General features: G+C 50.0%; 6 non-coding genes across 6 annotated transcripts; all 6 read right to left on the bottom strand.

Annotated features, from left to right (window-relative positions):
- Positions 1-1,999: 1,999 nt before the first annotated feature.
- On the bottom strand, positions 2,000-2,111 carry TRNAL-CAA (transfer RNA leucine (anticodon CAA)). Its single transcript has 2 exons — positions 2,074-2,111; positions 2,000-2,045 (listed from the first exon to the last, which is right to left on the bottom strand). It is a non-coding gene; the product is annotated as a tRNA-Leu (tRNA).
- A 747-nt stretch (positions 2,112-2,858) lies between these two features.
- Positions 2,859-2,930, bottom strand: TRNAP-AGG (transfer RNA proline (anticodon AGG)). The gene has a single exon. It is a non-coding gene; the product is annotated as a tRNA-Pro (tRNA).
- An 888-nt stretch (positions 2,931-3,818) lies between these two features.
- On the bottom strand, positions 3,819-3,890 carry TRNAP-CGG (transfer RNA proline (anticodon CGG)). The gene has a single exon. It is a non-coding gene; the product is annotated as a tRNA-Pro (tRNA).
- Positions 3,891-4,816: 926 nt separating this feature from the next.
- Positions 4,817-4,928, bottom strand: TRNAL-CAA (transfer RNA leucine (anticodon CAA)). The gene is made up of 2 exons: positions 4,891-4,928; positions 4,817-4,862 (listed from the first exon to the last, which is right to left on the bottom strand). It is a non-coding gene; the product is annotated as a tRNA-Leu (tRNA).
- A 749-nt stretch (positions 4,929-5,677) lies between these two features.
- Positions 5,678-5,749, bottom strand: TRNAP-AGG (transfer RNA proline (anticodon AGG)). Its single transcript has one exon. It is a non-coding gene; the product is annotated as a tRNA-Pro (tRNA).
- An 887-nt stretch (positions 5,750-6,636) lies between these two features.
- Positions 6,637-6,708, bottom strand: TRNAP-CGG (transfer RNA proline (anticodon CGG)). The gene has a single exon. It is a non-coding gene; the product is annotated as a tRNA-Pro (tRNA).
- Positions 6,709-15,836: the final 9,128 nt, after the last annotated feature.

Below are 15,836 nucleotides of genomic sequence, written 5' to 3'. Positions count from 1 at the left end.
CTCTTTGCAGGGACTGTGGATCGGGCGGTGAGAGGTCTGGAGGTCCAGGTCTTGTCAGTCTCTGGGCTCGGGCTCCGGCGGGAGGCGGCGGCAAAGCAGACGTTGATTCGCTGGATGGTGCTTGCGTTAGCAAGGTGGTCACTCCCTGACCACAGGGGAGATTTTCTTCAGTCTTCTGTGCAGCAGAATGTCGAAGTTCCCGTCTTCTTCTTAGTTTCAAGTTGATTCCAGGATGTCTGAAGTCTTAGGACACAGCTCCTACCTTTATTCGGATTCTAGGGGCCGGACTACCTGCTAGGTCCCTCCCTATGGGTGGGACCAGGAAGGGGGGTGGTTACACCCCCAATCCTTTGTCCAGCTCGCCCCAGGCCCGGGACTGGTGTGCCCCAGGACCGGTTTGAACTGGCATATGCCCCGAGGCTCCTTGTGAGCCACAGGCATGTCTGGTTTCTTTCAAGCCCTACCTGACCAATACACAAAATCCTGTCTGGGGTGGTGCATGCACCTCCCCTGGCAGGAAACCCTTTGTCCACACCTCCCAAGCTGGAAGGACTCCCAGCAGCAGGAGGGCAGACTTGTGTCTGTGGTGGCAGCATCCATTTTGTGGAGCTGAGGCTATGTCTGATTTTACCCGGGTTTCAGGCACTGTACATGTCGTGTCCCTCTAGAAGGGTGGAATGCTAACCCCGTCGCCAGAATTGGCGAGGGGTTAGTATTCCAATTCGTATGACACCTTACTCGACATGTTTTGATAAAGCCAAACCAAAGATAGCATTTAACCGCGAGGTTCATAATGCACTTAAGAGTATATGGTATGACGATATCTGGAAACAGTAGAAGGAAGTTGTTCCGACCACTGCAGACAGGCTCAGCTCATGCCAGAGCACCATCTCACATGGAACCAAGCACTCTGCCTTCAGGATTGTTAAGGCCTGCCATAGGAGTGACTTATAGGTTACCAGGTGTCCCATTTAAGTTTAGGTATAGGTATACTACACCTAAGTAAGAGGTGATTACACCAACTTACCCCAGCTGAGTGATCAGCCAGTTGTGTCAGATTGTTAGGCCAAGCCTGGGGTGGCATAATACATGCTTCAGCCCCTGGCAGGCCTTGGATACACCAATGCCCTGGGTACCTAGTGTACACTGGTACAGGGGCTGACAGGGTGATCCAACCAATTGGGTATGTACCTAGGGTACATGGAGTCCATTTTACAGAGAGAGCAGATAGCCTGAGAGCCTGAATGGCAGGATCTCAGGCCAACTAAGTCGAAAAACCAGCTAGACACTAGGCAAAAATTTGGGGGTAACCATAGTCAGATATCCACCTTCCTACAGAGGGCCTGCCAATTCTTGCTCCTAAGAAAGAGGTGTTTGATTCTTGGATTCAAACACGCTCACTCAGCGCTCGATCAGGCTCGATCAGGCGAGATTTATATGAGTGGCTCGCAGGACTGAAACACTCACCTGGGAGACCCAGGGTGGCTGAATTCCCAGAATGGCCATTGTTGGGCAAGTCACCTCCTTTCCTCCTGCCTCAATCTAGAATTGGCTGCAAATCACAAGATAGAGTTCAATGTCCGTGTGTACTGCCTACTCCCAGCTACCTCTCTGTCTTCCTTATGTAAATTAAAATTCGCAAGGGGGGACCAATGACAATCTGCTCCTCCCACATAACCAGGAAGCCCTGTTGAACATGTCTGCCTGTGTTGTTGCAGGGACAGTGCCTTCTCCGCCCAAAAGGTGGCAGGAGAGCCTCACAACAAAGATGGGATCAACTGCTTAATGAGAAACCAGCACAGCAGTTAGTGTGATGGAGTGCAAATTTAACGGAAGGTGTGCCTGAGGTGTCCCTTCCAGGAATACATGGAATTGTGATTGAGGGCCCAGCCTGATCGTTGGTGGATTTCTCGTCATATGTTACAGGTCCGTGCAAAGATTGTGGTGTGTGGGGAATGCACTGCAAAAAACAGGACGATTTAAGGGTGTAAAAGAGACCTGTCAGAAGTGGGATTTGAACCCACGCCTCCATGAGGAGACCAGAAGTCTCAGTTGCACTGAAGATCAAGCTCTCTTGAGTCTGGCGCCTTAGACCACTCGGCCATCCTGACAGCCCTGGCTATGTACAGGTCTGACTCTTCTGTCTGCACTTGCCAATGTTTGCACTTACAGCGTTCGCAGCAATGTCACAGGTGTAAAGGCCCCACAATACAACATGGCATGATAAAAAAAAAGCTAGGCACAAGAGCGACCACTGATGGATGCGGATTACTTTGTTTCGTCTTGGAAAAGTAAAGGAAGTTTCCCACGGCTCGCTGGGTTCATGGACCGCCTCTTCTTAAGCTTGCATTGAGATAATAAGGTTTTAGAGGGTGCACATAAAAGCAGCTCATGCACAGTGTTTCTGCCCGGTCTCGAACAGGGGACCTTTCGCGTGTTAGGCGAACGTGATGACCACTACACTACAGAAACTAACTTGCTGTGTTTTACTGTTAGAGCAAGGTTCCTCTCAAGGATTCTCTCTACTTCTATTCTGCTGTATCAGCAGCCACTCAGAAAGCGAGGAGCAAGTGTGAAAACTGCAGAGATATCAGCCAACATGCTTGCAATTAGACGTATTAAAAATGTACTTATGCAGGCATCGACAGACAAATATCTGATGCCTAAATGCCAGCAAGTACAGCTTGGGAAAGCATCACCTGGGACACACACAGACTAAGCATGAAGGCAGAAAAAGCATGGATATCCGTTTTTCTTCTGAGGTTCAAAATAATTTGTGCAACAATGCGCCGAGTGTAATGAGAAATTGTCAGGCATTGTCAGTTTTGAGTAGGATTCGTATGCTTACCTCTAAAAAAGGGCTCGTCCGGGATTTGAACCCGGGACCTCTCGCACCCTAAGCGAGAATCATACCCCTAGACCAACGAGCCGAGGCACACAAGAGTCGCCTTTTGCACCGGCTCCGGGGGTTATTGGCAGCGAGTTGGTGAATGATTCACCCAAAGCAAGCAACTGCACATGCTGCTCTCTTCTGCAATATGGTTGCTGTCTTTTCCATGGCCGTCATCGAACAAGAAATGAAAATACCTCCATCCTTCAGACATTTTGTTTGCTCTAGGTGTATGCTCTCGGTGAGGACAATAAAACAATTTCTGCTCTCATGCCTTGCTTTCATCAAGTAGGCCCACCCTTCAGTACAAAAGGACGTGCAAACGAATGGCGCAAACTATCGTCACTTCTCTTTTTGAGCTGTCACTGATGCCCCTGGAGCACAGTACGTCACGCTGGTGAGGGATAGACAGCTTCCATTATCTCAGCTTTCCTATAAGTTGAGAGAGTAAATGCAAACAATAAGCTGCTGTTTCTGCCCAGTCTCGAACCAGGGACCTTTCGCGTGTAAAGCGAACGTGATAACCACTACACCACAGAAACAGATACTTTTGCCGCAATCTTCTTGGCATGTAGTGGGCTGGAAAGCACAGACCAAGGGCCAATGTCCATGAAGCTCAACGTTGGACCCTCCTTACCCGATCTCTTTCTTTGGAAGAAAGCAACGAGGACCACTTTTATTCCAAAAGGCGATTTTAAAACCATACCTGAAATCACGCTAAAAAAAACACTTTGAATTTAATGTTCCTATACTGATGGTCCACCCCAGAAAAGCAGTTGCAAAGAAGTCCGGCACTGAAATTCTATACGCCAAAACTGGGAAACAGCGTGCAGGGAAAGGAACTTTTTCACCATACACGGCGTCTTATAGCATTGAAAAGAAGAAATGGTCCTACATAATAAGCAGCCTAAAAATAATTCCACAACATGGGCTCGTCCGGGATTTGAACCCGGGACCTCTCGCACCCGAAGTGAGAATCATACCCCTAGACCAACGAGCCTGATGCACTGTCAGCAATTTGAACAATTTCTGATGCGTCTTTCAGAAACAAAGCAGTGCTATTTGGCTGCTCTCTCTCTATGTGAGCCACACAAAGTCATGTTTTCTCTCAAGGTGTTGTTTTTTTCACTCTTGCAAGGAAGGGATCAGCCGATATCCTAGCTGCCAGTGAGCAGAAAAAAGGCACTGATGAGAACTGCAGGCACTTTCTGGCACTTGTACTTCTCTGCAAGTCCTGGACCCTTGCCCCATTAACTTCCACCCCAGAAGCAAGGGAGGGCCTGGCAATTCTTGCTCCTAAGAAAGAGGTGTTTGATTCTTGGATTCAAACACGCTCGATCAGGCTCGATCAGGCGAGATTTATATGAGTGGCTCGCAGGACTGAAACACTCACCTGGGAGACCCAGGGTGGCTGAATTCCCAGAATGGCCATTGTTGGGCAAGTCACCTCCTTTCCTCCTGCCTCAATCTAGAATTGGCTGCAAATCACAAGATAGAGTTCAATGTCCGTGTGTACTGCCTACTCCCAGCTACCTCTCTGTCTTCCTTATGTAAATTAAAATTCGCAAGGGGGGACCAATGACAATCTGCTCCTCCCACATAACCAGGAAGCCCTGTTGAACATGTCTGCCTGTGTTGTTGCAGGGACAGTGCCTTCTCCGCCCAAAAGGTGGCAGGAGAGCCTTACAACAAAGATGGGATCAACTGCTTAATGAGAAACCAGCACAGCAGTTAGTGTGATGGAGTGCAAATTTAACGGAAGGTGTGCCTGAGGTGTCCCTTCCAGGAATACATGGAATTGTGATTGAGGGCCCAGCCTGATCGTTGGTGGATTTCTCGTCATATGTTACAGGTCCGTGCAAAGATTGTGGTGTGTGGGGAATGCACTGCAAAAAAACAGGACGATTTAAGGGTGTAAAAGAGACCTGTCAGAAGTGGGATTTGAACCCACGCCTCCATGAGGAGACCAGAAGTCTCAGTTGCACTGAAGATCAAGCTCTCTTGAGTCTGGCGCCTTAGACCACTCGGCCATCCTGACAGCCCTGGCTATGTACAGGTCTGACTCTTCTGTCTGCACTTGCCAATGTTTGCACTTACAGCGTTCGCAGCAATGTCACAGGTGTAAAGGCCCCACAATACAACATGGCATGATAAAAAAAAAAAGCTAGGCACAAGAGCGACCACTGATGGATGCGGATTACTTTGTTTCGTCTTGGAAAAGTAAAGGAAGTTTCCCACGGCTCGCTGGGTTCATGGACCGCCTCTTCTTAAGCTTGCATTGAGATAATAAGGTTTTAGAGGGTGCACATAAAAGCAGCTCATGCACAGTGTTTCTGCCCGGTCTCGAACCGGGGACCTTTCGCGTGTTAGGCGAACGTGATGACCACTACACTACAGAAATTAACTTGCTGTGTTTTACTGTTAGAGCAAGGTTCCTCTCAAGGATTCTCTCTACTTCTATTCTGCTGTATCAGCAGCCACTCAGAAAGCGAGGAGCAAGTGTGAAAACTGCAGAGATATCAGCCAACATGCTTGCAATTAGACGTATTAAAAATTTACTTATGCAGGCATCGACAGACAAATATCTGATGCCTAAATGCCAACAAGTACAGCTTGGGAAAGCATCACCTGGGACACACACAGACTAAGCATGAAGGCAGAAAAAGCATGGATATCCGTTTTTCTTCTGAGGTTCAAAATAATTTGTGCAACAATGCGCCGAATGTAATGAGAAATAGTCAGGCATTGTCAGTTTTGAGTAGGATTCGTATGTTTACCTCTAAAAAAGGGCTCGTCCGGGATTTGAACCCGGGACCTCTCGCACCCTAAGCGAGAATCATACCCCTAGACCAACGAGCCGAGGCACACAAGAGTCACCTTTTGCACCGGCTCCGGGGGTTATTGGCAGCGAGTTGGTGAATGATTCACCCAAAGCAAGCAACTGCACATGCTGCTCTCTTCTGCAATATGGTTGCTGTCTTTTCCATGGCCGTCATCGAACAAGAAATGAAAATACCTCCATCCTTCAGACATTTTGTCTGCTCTAGGTGTAAGCTCTCGGTGAGGACAATAAAACAATTTCTGCTCTCATGCCTTGCTTTCATCAAGTAGGCCCACCCTTCAGTACAAAAGGACGTGCAAACGAATGGCGCAAACTATCGTCACTTCTCTTTTTGAGCTGTCACTGAAGCCCCTGGAGCACAGTACGTCACGCTGGTGAGGGATAGACAGCTTCCATTATCTCAGCTTTCCTATAAGTTGAGAGAGTAAATGCAAGCAATAAGCTGCTGTTTTTGCCCGGTCTCGAACCAGGGACCTTTCGCGTGTAAAGCGAACGTGATAACCACTACACCACAGAAACAGATACTCTTGCAGGAATCTTCTTGGCATGTAGTGGGCTGGAAAGCACAGACCAAGGGCCAATGTCCATGAAGCTCAACGTTGGACCCTCCTTACCCGATCTCTTTCTTTGGAAGAAAGGAACGAGGACCACTTTTATTCCAAAAGGCGATTTTAAAACCAAACCTGAAATCACGCTAGAAAAACACTTTGAATTTAATGTTCCTACACTGATGGTCCACCCCAGAAAAGCAGTTGCAACGAAGTCCGGCACTGTAATTCTATACGCCAAAACTGGGAAACAGCGTGCAGGGAAAGGAACTTTCTCACCATACACGGCGTCTTATAGCATTGAAAAGAAGAAATGGTCCTATATAATAAGCAGCCTAAAAATAATTCCACAACATGGGCTCGTCCGGGATTTGAACCCGGGACCTCTCGCACCCGAAGCGAGAATCATACCCCTAGACCAACGAGCCTGATTCCCCTGTCAGCAATTTGAACAATTTCTGATGCGTCTTTCAGAAAAAAAGCAGTGCTATTTGGCTGCTCTCTCTCTATGTGAGCCACACAAAGTCATGTTTTCTCTCAAGGTGTTGTTTTTTTCACTCTTGCAAGGAAGGGATCAACCGATATCCTAGCTGCCAGTGAGCAGAAAAAAGGCACTGATGAGAACTGCAGGCACTTTCTGGCACTTGTACTTCTCTGCAAGTCCTGGACCCTTGCCCCATAAACTTCCACCCCAGAAGCAAGGGAGGGTGTGAGAAGTTGGCCTGGTATATGATGCTCACTAGTTAAAGTGATCACCTTGTACCATGCCAAGCAACCCTTATGGTGTGGTTGTAAGTCAACCTTTTCGGACTAGCTGCCCTAGTGGTAGCGTAGGCTAAGCAGTCTTTGAGGCTAAACTCGTGAAGCGTGTTAAGCCAGCTGTTTTACCAAATGCAACCCCCCTTTATATCAATGAAAGGACACCACACAGATATATATTCAAAATATATATGTATTTATTTCTCAAAGTAACCCCTAGTCTCTTTATGAGCACAGGAGCACAAATCGTCAAACAAGATTATCACAGAATACACAGAAGTTGCACGTTATATGGATAGGCCCTGGTGGCCACTCAAACCATATACTAAAATAGTGGTATAAGTACCACGAACAGAAAAGGGAAAAGGCCTAGGGCCTCTAGAATCGCTGGGCCTACAAGGAGCTAACGTCAGTTAGTGACCAGGAGGTCCACGGGTGGCGTGTGCAGAGCAAATAGTCACACGCGTGCTCCCATAGGTTTCAATGGGTGCGTAAAAAGTACAAAGTTACTGCAAAGGAGATCTTCCGGGTTGACTAGGAACTTAAGATTTGGAACACAGGCACTAGAGATGTAATACTACACTTGGGCACCGGAGTACCAGCTTTACCTCACCCACAGGAAGCGGGTGCATAGGCCTCAAAGTGCGTCGGGTTTCTTCTATCTGTTCCGTTGAGCTTGAAGACAAAGATGCTGCAGGCGGTCGGTCCGGGAGAGATGCAGTGGACCCAAGAGTGGATCGGAGATGTTGAAGACCTGTAAGCAGAGGGGACAGTGTTCACAGTCACTAGCCAGTGACCAGCGTGGCACCAGGTGGGTACCAGGCGATGTCGGGTGCAAACAGGAAGGAAGGTGTAGCTTGACTCTGCAGCCACGTGGTCCCTGAAGGTCGACGACGTCCAGGAGTCAAGTCACGAGCTGTCCCACGCAGGCTCTCGCTGTCGGCGGTGTCGGCGACTTGATCGAAGCAAACAAGCCTTGGCAAAAGCAATTGTTGTAGGCAAGGAGTTTAAGCTGATGGTTCTGACCAGCAAGGTCAGAGGAACTGCTCCTTTGGAGGGGAGCAAGGGCCAGTCTGGAGCAACCAGACCAGCAGTGTTTGTTGTAGATTTCGTCGCCAAGATGGCCACTAGCCAGTGGGCCAGCAACCGGTTAGGCGCGTCGAGTGGCAAAATGCAGAAGGGCCCCACGCAGATCGTGGAGATGCTGGAGGGCTCACCTTTGGTGCAGATGCTGCTCGAGGGTTGGGCTTCTCAGGACCCAAAGCACAACTTGGAGGGAGCCTCGGTTGTTGCACTTGTCAGCTTGTCGTAGTCGTTCCAAGATGGCTGGCTCCACGTGTCTCGGTGCCTCCACGGGTCTCCTCTTTGCAGGGACTGTGGATCGGGCGGTGAGAGGTCTGGAGGTCCAGGTCTTGTCAGTCTCTGGGCTCGGGCTCCGGCGGGAGGCGGCGGCAAAGCAGACGTTGATTCGCTGGATGGTGCTTGCGTTAGCAAGGTGGTCACTCCCTGACCACAGGGGAGATTTTCTTCAGTCTTCTGTGCAGCAGAATGTCGAAGTTCCCGTCTTCTTCTTAGTTTCAAGTTGATTCCAGGATGTCTGAAGTCTTAGGACACAGCTCCTACCTTTATTCGGATTCTAGGGGCCGGACTACCTGCTAGGTCCCTCCCTATGGGTGGGACCAGGAAGGGGGGTGGTTACACCCCCAATCCTTTGTCCAGCTCGCCCCAGGCCCGGGACTGGTGTGCCCCAGGACCGGTTTGAACTGGCATATGCCCCGAGGCTCCTTGTGAGCCACAGGCATGTCTGGTTTCTTTCAAGCCCTACCTGACCAATACACAAAATCCTGTCTGGGGTGGTGCATGCACCTCCCCTGGCAGGAAACCCTTTGTCCACACCTCCCAAGCTGGAAGGACTCCCAGCAGCAGGAGGGCAGACTTGTGTCTGTGGTGGCAGCATCCATTTTGTGGAGCTGAGGCTATGTCTGATTTTACCCGGGTTTCAGGCACTGTACATGTCGTGTCCCTCTAGAAGGGTGGAATGCTAACCCCGTCGCCAGAATTGGCGAGGGGTTAGTATTCCAATTCGTATGACACCTTACTCGACATGTTTTGATAAAGCCAAACCAAAGATAGCATTTAACCGCGAGGTTCATAATGCACTTAAGAGTATATGGTATGACGATATCTGGAAACAGTAGAAGGAAGTTGTTCCGACCACTGCAGACAGGCTCAGCTCATGCCAGAGCACCATCTCACATGGAACCAAGCACTCTGCCTTCAGGATTGTTAAGGCCTGCCATAGGAGTGACTTATAGGTTACCAGGTGTCCCATTTAAGTTTAGGTATAGGTATACTACACCTAAGTAAGAGGTGATTACACCAACTTACCCCAGCTGAGTGATCAGCCAGTTGTGTCAGATTGTTAGGCCAAGCCTGGGGTGGCATAATACATGCTTCAGCCCCTGGCAGGCCTTGGATACACCAATGCCCTGGGTACCTAGTGTACACTGGTACAGGGGCTGACAGGGTGATCCAACCAATTGGGTATGTACCTAGGGTACATGGAGTCCATTTTACAGAGAGAGCAGATAGCCTGAGAGCCTGAATGGCAGGATCTCAGGCCAACTAAGTCGAAAAACCAGCTAGACACTAGGCAAAAATTTGGGGGTAACCATAGTCAGATATCCACCTTCCTACACAACCCCCCCCCAAACGAAGGGAGATAAGGCTGACCTTGACCAGGTAAGCCTATATTGCCCAAGTGGCCATATAAGGAGGAACCAGCACTGGCATGGTTACCCCCTGTCTCATGGTCCACTAAGCAATCCCTCACCCTAAGGGTATCAGAGGGTCTCCACCATAGGGAATCTCTACCTGTGGTGTGTCTTGGCAAAGTAAAAGGCTGGTGTTGAGATGGAGTACTGAAGTGAGTGTCCTCAAAGTGAGGCCTCAGCTTCCTCCAATCATCCTCCACCATGGATGCCTTTCTTTCTTTAACTGAGTTGCACTGTGCTCTCAGGGTCAGCCTCTGGCTACCTAAAGCGGGAGGCTGGGTCCCTTTTGTGGGCTTACTGGAGGGACAGGTCAGGTTTGGGGCCCTAAGGTCCCATGTTTGCCTGTGCCCAACAGAATCCCCCTGGGGGAGGTCCCTAACTACCTGTAAAGGAGATCCCTCAGGAATGTTTTTACCCATCACCTGACTAGGGCTACTAGCCAGGCAATCCTCATTCTTTTGATGGGGGGGTTCTTGTGGACAGGGGCCCTCTGGGGGTCCACTGGCCTCCCTGACCTCTGCAGCCCTGGGCTGACTGAGGCAGGGTAGAGAGAGGCAGGCTACCTGCACCAGACTGGATCCCACCTTGGAAGGGGCCACTGACATCAGAGGCTCTGCCAGGCCAGGCCTGGCTACCTCTGGGGCAGTTCCTTCACAAGGGGTGAGGTCAGATCCCTGAGGAGGCTGACCTTTTCCTAATGTCTGGGGAGAGGGAGACTTTTCTTCCTCCCCACTACTCTCAGTTTGTGTGGAGTGATCCATTGTTTCAGGCTTCACTACACCTATGTCAGTCTGAGTATAGGCTGAGACCATTACAGCCTTGCCAACCTTTTCAGGGGGGCACTCAGTTTGTGTTTGAGCTGTGACTGTCACAGCTCTGCCAGTCCCTACAGGGAAGTCTGTCTGTGCCTGGGCTGTGGCTACCACTGCCCTTCCAACCTTTTCAGGGAGGAAATCTATTTGGACAGGGGTTGTGAATGGCACAACCCCCCTACCCTTTTGTGAAAGGCCTACCATTTTAGAATGGGTGTCTTGTTCAACTCCAGCCCAAGCTGAGAGTTCTAAGTCATTCCCCAGTAAGCAGTCTACAGGCAAGGTTGGGGACACTGCTACCCTTTTAGGGCCAGTGACCCCTCCCCAGCTGAGACATACCTCTGCCATGGGATGACTGTTCTGTTTGCCATCAATGTTAGTCACCTGGTAGGAGAAACCGGGCAAAAGCTGCTCAGAGGGAACTAGCCAATGGGCCACCATTGTGATGCTAGCCCCAGTGTCTCTGTAGGCCTCAGCTTTTGTACCATTGATGTAGGGCTCCTGTCTGTACCTACCCAAAGTGTTGGGACAGGCAGTGAAGTTGGCAAACCCCATGCCACCATCACAGACAAGAGTGGTTGCTGTAGGGGAATTGGCTAAGCCAGGGTCCCCCTGTGTTCCCCAAGTAAACCCACCCAGATTTCTGGGGGCACTCCCACCACCTGGGGGATTACTGCTGACAGTAATAGGTGGTGTGACAGGAGTAATTGGAGGAACAGTTTTGTTTTTAGCCCTTGGGCAACCGCTGTCAGTTTTCCAATGCCCAGGAGTTTTACACTCATGGCAGTAGGGCTTTTTAGCTGTGGTAGAGGAGGGAGCTTGGGACCCACCACCCTGTGTGGAGTTTTGGGGCCCTGAGGAAGGTTTCTCTTTTTCTTTATCCCCACCCTTCTCTTGAGGCTTGGTGGTATCTTTCTTTTGGTCACCACCCTGGTTTTTAGGCCTGATCCTGGTCCTGACCCATTTATCTGCCCTCTTTCCCAATTCTTGGGGAGAGGTCAAATCTGAGTCTACCAGGTGTTGATGGAGAAGCTGGTTTTGACAATTACTTAAAATCTGCTCTCTCATCATCAAATTGTACAATCCTGTATAATCAGACACCTTACTTCCCAGCAACCAACCCTCCAAAGCCTTAGTGGCACATTCCACATATTCAGACCAGTCCTGAGTCTGTGTCTTCTGGGTGTCTCTGAACATTAACCTGTACTGTTCAGTGGTTAAGCCTAACCCATCAACTAGGACACTCTTCAGGACTCTGTAATTTCTGACATCCTCTTCTCTAACAGTGAGGAGTCTATCTCTGCCTCTCCCCTCAAAGGAGAGCCATAAGATTGCTGCCCACTGGTCTTCAGGAACCTGCTGCACTTTGCAGGCTCTCTCAAGAGCAGTCATCCATTTGTGGATGTCATCCCCACTTTTGTAGGGGGGCACAATCTTGGACAGGTTCCTATTGTCAAAGACCCTATCTTTGTCCCTAGGGACATTGCTGCCACCAGTGGGTATAGACCCACTCTCTCTATGCTGCCTAGCCTTGCTCAGTTTTTCTTCCATCAGGGCTACTTCTAGCTCCTGCTTCCTGATCCTCAGCTGAGCCTCTTGCATCTTGGCCTCATGTTCCCTCCTCTGAGGGGTGGTCATCCTTCTCCTGGAGTGACCTTGAGAGCCTCTAGAGCCATGGGAAGCATTGGAGTCACCTGAGCGATTCCTTTGCCTTCCAAGCCCTGGGTTAAGTCCACTGGGGAGATCCAGTGGGTTGACCCCACTGTCAGTCCCCAATAGCCTTGGTTTAGCTGGGCCAAGTATAACACTTGGCACTGGGCTAGTTCTCCCTTCATCCTCACTACTGTCAGTATCCTTTTCACTCTCATCCTCTGTGGTAGGCATCCCATCTAAGGGGTGACTATTGGGAAGGGGTACTTCAGTGGCATCTTCAGAAGGGGGGCCTCCTGTTCCTGTCCCTAAGGGGGCTAACTGGGAAGCTTTCTTGAGTGCTCTCTGATTCTCATCATTCTGTAAGAGCTCTCTGAGCTCAGCAGAGTTTGGGTTCTTGGGCTGTTTAAGGCCTCTAAGAGTTGCCAAATGCCTGAGCTCATTCTGATTAAGGGTAGCAAAGCTGGATGGTGCCCTCTGGGGGTCACTCTCAACAGAGATGGGTACAGTGGACCCCTCTGCCCCGGCCATTGCTCTTAAGTGTGGGTGGATGTGTTGCAATCTACCTACACTTGGGTTTACCTACTAAACCTATCTAGTAGTTGTAGTCAGGGTGTGCTACTCCCTTTGCTCTACAACAACTAAGTTCAGTAGAACTTAAGTATATCTAATCTTGTTTTATATGTACCTACAGGTACCTATGTGATCTTTCAATTGGTAACCAAGAGATTACAATGGTAAAACACAGCAAGCTCAAATCCAACCGCTGCTCACCAATGTGAGAAGTTGGCCTGGTATATGATGCTCACTAGTTAAAGTGATCACCTTGTACCATGCCAAGCAACCCTTATGGTGTGGTTGTAAGTCAACCTTTTCGGACTAGCTGCCCTAGTGGTAGCGTAGGCTAAGCAGTCTTTGAGGCTAAACTCGTGAAGCGTGTTAAGCCAGCTGTTTTACCAAATGCAACCCCCCTTTATACCAATGAAAGGACACCACACAGATATATATTCAAAATATATATGTATTTATTTCTCAAAGTAACCCCTAGTCTCTTTATGAGCACAGGAGCACAAATCGTCAAACAAGATTATCACAGAATACACAGAAGTTGCACGTTATATGGATAGGCCCTGGTGGCCACTCAAACCATATACTAAAATAGTGGTATAAGTACCACGAACAGAAAAGGGAAAAGGCCTAGGGCCTCTAGAATCGCTGGGCCTACAAGGAGCTAACGTCAGTTAGTGACCAGGAGGTCCACGGGTGGCGTGTGCAGAGCAAATAGTCACACGCGTGCTCCCATAGGTTTCAATGGGTGCGTAAAAAGTACAAAGTTACTGCAAAGGAGATCTTCCGGGTTGACTAGGAACTTAAGATTTGGAACACAGGCACTAGAGATGTAATACTACACTTGGGCACCGGAGTACCAGCTTTACCTCACCCACAGGAAGCGGGTGCATAGGCCTCAAAGTGCGTCGGGTTTCTTCTATCTGTTCCGTTGAGCTTGAAGACAAAGATGCTGCAGGCGGTCGGTCCGGGAGAGATGCAGTGGACCCAAGAGTGGATCGGAGATGTTGAAGACCTGTAAGCAGAGGGGACAGTGTTCACAGTCACTAGCCAGTGACCAGCGTGGCACCAGGTGGGTACCAGGCGATGTCGGGTGCAAACAGGAAGGAAGGTGTAGCTTGACTCTGCAGCCACGTGGTCCCTGAAGGTCGACGACGTCCAGGAGTCAAGTCACGAGCTGTCCCACGCAGGCTCTCGCTGTCGGCGGTGTCGGCGACTTGATCGAAGCAAACAAGCCTTGGCAAAAGCAATTGTTGTAGGCAAGGAGTTTAAGCTGATGGTTCTGACCAGCAAGGTCAGAGGAACTGCTCCTTTGGAGGGGAGCAAGGGCCAGTCTGGAGCAACCAGACCAGCGGTGTTTGTCGTAGATTTCGTCGCCAAGATGGCCACTAGCCAGCGGGCCAGCAACCGGTTAGGCGCGTCGAGTGGCAAAATGCAGAAGGGCCCCACGCAGATCGTGGAGATGCTGGAGGGCTCACCTTTGGTGCAGATGCTGCTCGAGGGTTGGGCTTCTCAGGACCCAAAGCACAACTTGGAGGGAGCCTCGGTTGTTGCACTTGTCAGCTTGTCGTAGTCGTTCCAAGATGGCTGGCTCCACGTGTCTCGGTGCCTCCACGGGTCTCCTCTTTGCAGGGACTGTGGATCGGGCGGTGAGAGGTCTGGAGGTCCAGGTCTTGTCAGTCTCTGGGCTCGGGCTCCGGCGGGAGGCGGCGGCAAAGCAGACGTTGATTCGCTGGATGGTGCTTGCGTTAGCAAGGTGGTCACTCCCTGACCACAGGGGAGATTTTCTTCAGTCTTCTGTGCAGCAGAATGTCGAAGTTCCCGTCTTCTTCTTAGTTTCAAGTTGATTCCAGGATGTCTGAAGTCTTAGGACACAGCTCCTACCTTTATTCGGATTCTAGGGGCCGGACTACCTGCTAGGTCCCTCCCTATGGGTGGGACCAGGAAGGGGGGTGGTTACACCCCCAATCCTTTGTCCAGCTCGCCCCAGGCCCGGGACTGGTGTGCCCCAGGACCGGTTTGAACTGGCATATGCCCCGAGGCTCCTTGTGAGCCACAGGCATGTCTGGTTTCTTTCAAGCCCTACCTGACCAATACACAAAATCCTGTCTGGGGTGGTGCATGCACCTCCCCTGGCAGGAAACCCTTTGTCCACACCTCCCAAGCTGGAAGGACTCCCAGCAGCAGGAGGGCAGACTTGTGTCTGTGGTGGCAGCATCCATTTTGTGGAGCTGAGGCTATGTCTGATTTTACCCGGGTTTCAGGCACTGTACATGTCGTGTCCCTCTAGAAGGGTGGAATGCTAACCCCGTCGCCAGAATTGGCGAGGGGTTAGTATTCCAATTCGTATGACACCTTACTCGACATGTTTTGATAAAGCCAAACCAAAGATAGCATTTAACCGCGAGGTTCATAATGCACTTAAGAGTATATGGTATGACGATATCTGGAAACAGTAGAAGGAAGTTGTTCCGACCACTGCAGACAGGCTCAGCTCATGCCAGAGCACCATCTCACATGGAACCAAGCACTCTGCCTTCAGGATTGTTAAGGCCTGCCATAGGAGTGACTTATAGGTTACCAGGTGTCCCATTTAAGTTTAGGTATAGGTATACTACACCTAAGTAAGAGGTGATTACACCAACTTACCCCAGCTGAGTGATCAGCCAGTTGTGTCAGATTGTTAGGCCAAGCCTGGGGTGGCATAATACATGCTTCAGCCCCTGGCAGGCCTTGGATACACCAATGCCCTGGGTACCTAGTGTACACTGGTACAGGGGCTGACAGGGTGATCCAACCAATTGGGTATGTACCTAGGGTACATGGAGTCCATTTTACAGAGAGAGCAGATAGCCTGAGAGCCTGAATGGCAGGATCTCAGGCCAACTAAGTCGAAAAACCAGCTAGACACTAGGCAAAAATTTGGGGGTAACCATAGTCAGATATCCACCTTCCTACAGAGGGCCTGCCAATTCTTGCTCCTAAGAAAGAGGT

The sequence above is a fragment of the Triturus cristatus genome, chromosome 10 (genome assembly GCF_964204655.1).
Source record: "Triturus cristatus chromosome 10, aTriCri1.1, whole genome shotgun sequence".
NCBI classification, from domain to species: Eukaryota; Metazoa; Chordata; class Amphibia; order Caudata; family Salamandridae; genus Triturus; species Triturus cristatus.
This window is presented reverse-complemented; position numbering and strand designations above follow the sequence as displayed.